General features: G+C 54.5%; 1 non-coding gene across 1 annotated transcript in view; it reads left to right on the top strand.

Moving 5' to 3' along the window:
• The first annotated feature begins 3,346 nt into the window (after positions 1–3,346).
• Positions 3,347–4,492, top strand: part of LOC143242101 (small subunit ribosomal RNA) — a 1,806-nt gene continuing 660 nt past the window's right edge. The window contains exon 1 of the ribosomal RNA XR_013022431.1: positions 3,347–4,492. This exon is cut by the window's right edge and continues 660 nt beyond it. This is a non-coding gene — a ribosomal RNA (small subunit ribosomal RNA).

Raw genomic sequence — 4,492 nt, 5'->3', positions numbered from 1 at the left:
TTTGACGTGCCTCGGTGGAAGAGGTTACTGTCGTAAAATATATGGGTAGCTGTTTCCCGTTCCCTCTCGGTCCGTGCGGGGATAAAAGCAGTACGTGCGTTCGACCGCACGCCTACGAGTTAATCCGAGCGATTAGCCGGTCTCAGTCAGAGACACACGGGATGCTGGACCCGCAGCGTGCTCTGCACGAGTCGTTGAATTTCAGCTTGTCAAACCAAGGGTCCGAGCGGCCCTTCCCTTTCACGGGGCATGTTATTTACGGTGACTGTTTCCCTTTCCTCTCGTTCCGAGCGGGGATAAAAGCAGTACGTGCGTTCGACCGCACGCCTACGAGTTAATCCGAGCGATTAGCCGGTCTCAGTCAGAGACACACGGGATGCTGGACCCGCAGCGTGCTCTGCACGAGTCGTTGAATTTCAGCTTGTCAAACCAAGGGTCCGAGCGGCCCTTCCCTTTCACGGGGCAAGTCAATAACGGTGACTGTTTCCCTTTCCCTCTCGGTCCGAGCGGGGATAAAAGCAGTACGTGCGTTCGACCGCACCCCTACGTGTTAATCCGAGCGATTAGCCGGTCTCAGTCAGAGACACACGGGATGCTGGACCCGCAGCGTGCTCTGCACGAGTCGTTGAATTTCAGCATGTCAAACCAAGGGTCCGAGCGGCTCTTCCCTTTCACGGGGCAAGTCAATAACGGTGACTGTTTCCCTTTCCCTCTCGGTCCGAGCGGGGATAAAAGCAGTACGTGCGTTCGACCGCACCCCTACGTGTTAATCCGAGCGATTAGCCGGTCTCAGTCAGAGACACACGGGATGCTGGACCCGCAGCGTGCTCTGCACGAGTCGTTGAATTTCAGCATGTCAAACCAAGGGTCCGAGCGGCTCTTCCCTTTCACGGGGCAAGTCAATAACGGTGACTGTTTCCCTTTCCCTCTCGGTCCGAGCGGGGATAAAAGCAGTACGTGCGTTCGACCGCACGTGCCTACGTTGAATTTCAGCTTGTCAAACCAAGGGTCCGAGCGGCCCTTCCCTTTCACGTTAATCCGAGCGATTAGCCGGTCTCAGTCAGAGACACACGGGATGCTGGACCCGCAGCGTGCTCTGCACGAGTCGTTGAATTTCAGCTTGTCAAACCAAGGGTCCGAGCGGCCCTTCCCTTTCACGGGGCATGTTATTTACGGTGACTGTTTCTGTTTCCCTTTCCCTCTCGGTCCGAGCGGGGATAAAAGCAGTACGTGCGTTCGACCGCACGCCTACGAGTTAATCCGAGCGATTAGCCGGTCTCAGTCAGAGACACACGGGATGCTGGACCCGCAGCGTGCTCTGCACGAGTCGTTGAATTTCAGCTTGTCAAACCAAGGGTCCGAGCGGCCCTTCCCTTTCACGGGGCATGTTATTTACGGTGACTGTTTCCCTTTCCCTCTCGGTCCGAGCGGGGATAAAAGCAGTACGTGCGTTCGACCGCACGCCTACGAGTTAATCCGAGCGATTAGCCGGTCTCAGTCAGAGACACACGGGATGCTGGACCCGCAGCGTGCTCTGCACGAGCCGTTGAATTTCAGCATGTCAAACCAAGGGTCCGAGCGGCTCTTCCCTTTCACGGGGCACGTGAACAACGGTGACTGTTTCCCTTTCCCTCTCGGTCCGAGCGGGGATAAAAGCAGTACGTGCGTTCGACCGCACGCCTACGAGTTAATCCGAGCGATTAGCCGGTCTCAGTCAGAGACACACGGGATGCTGGACCCGCAGCGTGCTCTGCACGAGCCGTTGAATTTCAGCATGTCAAACCAAGGGTCCGAGCGGCTCTTCCCTTTCACGGGGCACGTGAACAACGGTGACTGTTTCCCTTTCCCTCTCGGTCCGAGCGGGGATAAAAGCAGTACGTGCGTTCGACCGCACGCCTACGAGTTAATCCGAGCGATTAGCCGGTCTCAGTCAGAGACACACGGGATGCTGGACCCGCAGCGTGCTCTGCACGAGTCGTTGAATTTCAGCATGTCAAACCAAGGGTCCGAGCGGCCCTTCCCTTTCACGGGGCATGTTATTTACGGTGACTGTTTCCCTTTCCCTCTCGGTCCGAGCGGGGATAAAAGCAGTACGTGCGTTCGACCGCACGCCTACGAGTTAATCCGAGCGATTAGCCGGTCTCAGTCAGAGACACACGGGATGCTGGACCCGCAGCGTGCTCTGCACGAGCCGTTGAATTTCAGCATGTCAAACCAAGGGTCCGAGCGGCTCTTCCCTTTCACGGGGCACGTGAACAACGGTGACTGTTTCCCTTTCCCTCTCGGTCCGAGCGGGGATAAAAGCAGTACGTGCGTTCGACCGCACCCCTACGAGTTAATCCGAGCGATTAGCCGGTCTCAGTCAGAGACACACGGGATGCTGGACCCGCAGCGTGCTCTGCACGAGCCGTTGAATTTCAGCATGTCAAACCAAGGGTCCGAGCGGCTCTTCCCTTTCACGGGGCACGTGAACAACGGTGACTGTTTCCCTTTCCCTCTCGGTCCGAGCGGGGATAAAAGCAGTACGTGCGTTCGACCGCACGCCTACGAGTTAATCCGAGCGATTAGCCGGTCTCAGTCAGAGACACACGGGATGCTGGACCCGCAGCGTGCTCTGCACGAGCCGTTGAATTTCAGCATGTCAAACCAAGGGTCCGAGCGGCTCTTCCCTTTCACGGGGCACGTGAACAACGGTGACTGTTTCCCTTTCCCTCTCGGTCCGAGCGGGGATAAAAGCAGTACGTGCGTTCGACCGCACGCCTACGAGTTAATCCGAGCGATTAGCCGGTCTCAGTCAGAGACACAAGGGATGCTGGACCCGCAGCGTGCTCTGCACGAGCCGTTGAATTTCAGCTTGTCAAACCAAGGGTCCGAGCGGCCCTTCCCTTTCACGGGGCACGTCAATAACGGTGACTGTTTCCCTTTCCCTCTCGGTCCGAGCGGGGATAAAAGCAGTACGTGCGTTCGACCGCACGCGTACGAGTTAATCCGAGCGATTAACGATTGTCTTTGTTACGAAAGACGTTCTGTTCCCACTGCTGATGCGACGAGTTTCGGGTAACCATGCCGAGACATCGGAATATGCATCATTTTCGATATAGCTTAGTGTGGGTTGAGCTGTCCTCCGAAGGTCGGTTCTTCCTGATACGCCCTAGTTTGTTTCGTTTTATCGGAACTGTTGTTTTGGAGAACTCGTACTCTAGAGTGTGTAAGAGGTCTGTCTCGTGATTGGTGACACGAAGTAGACAGAGAACGGCAGGCGTGTATCTAGCCACGCGTCTGCCGATTCGAGAGTGGTGTTTCTACTCGCCGTTGGAGCGGGTGGCTTGCACCGAACGAGAAAAGATACCTGGTTGATCCTGCCAGTAGTCATATGCTTGTCTCAAAGATTAAGCCATGCATGTCTAAGTACATGCCGAAATAAGGTGAAACCGCGAATGGCTCATTATCCAGCCGTTGTTCCTTAGATCGTACTTTCCTACTTGGATAACTGTGGTAATTCTAGAGCTAATACATGCAACAAAGCTCCGACCTCACGGGACGAGCGCATTTATTAGACCAAGACCAATCGGACCTCGGTCCGCAAATGATGGTGACTCTGGATAACTTTTGGCTGATCGCACGGTCTAGCACCGGCGACGCATCTTTCAAGTGTCTGCCTTATCAACTGTCGATGGTAGGTTATGCGCCTACCATGGTCGTAACGGGTAACGGGGAATCAGGGTTCGATTCCGGAGAGGGAGCCTGAGAAACGGCTACCACATCCAAGGAAGGCAGCAGGCGCGCAAATTACCCACTCCCAGAACGGGGAGGTAGTGACGAAAAATAACGATACGGGACTCTATCGAGGCCCCGTAATTGGAATGAGTACACTCTAAATCCTTTAACGAGGATCTATTGGAGGGCAAGTCTGGTGCCAGCAGCCGCGGTAATTCCAGCTCCAATAGCGTATATTAAAGTTGTTGCGGTTAAAAAGCTCGTAGTTGGATCTCAGTTCTAGACAGGGGGTCCGCTTTGGCGGTTACTTCCTGGCCTAAACATCCTGCCGGTTTTCCCTCGGTGCCCTTGATTGAGTGTCTTGGGTGGCCGGCAAGTTTACTTTGAAAAATTAGAGTGCTCAAAGCAGGCGAAACGCCTGAATAATGGTGCATGGAATAATGGAATAGGACCTCGGTTCTATTTTGTTGGTTTTCGGAACACGAGGTAATGATTAAGAGGGACAGACGGGGCATTCGTATTGCGACGCTAGAGGTGAAATTCTTGGACCGTCGCAAGACGAACTACTGCGAAAGCATTTGCCAAGAATGTTTTCATTAATCAAGAACGAAAGTTAGAGGTTCGAAGGCGATCAGATACCGCCCTAGTTCTAACCATAAACGATGCCAACCAGCGATCCGCCTGAGTTCCTCAAACGACTCGGCGGGCAGCTTCCGGGAAACCAAAGTGTTTGGGTTCCGGGGGAAGTATGGTTGCAAAGCTGAAACTTAAAGGA

This window comes from Tachypleus tridentatus, unplaced genomic scaffold (genome assembly GCF_004210375.1).
Source record: "Tachypleus tridentatus isolate NWPU-2018 unplaced genomic scaffold, ASM421037v1 Hic_cluster_1, whole genome shotgun sequence".
Taxonomy (NCBI): Eukaryota; Metazoa; Arthropoda; class Merostomata; order Xiphosura; family Limulidae; genus Tachypleus; species Tachypleus tridentatus.
The sequence above is the reverse complement of the archived record's forward strand: the minus strand, read 5'-3'. Positions and strand labels throughout refer to the sequence as shown.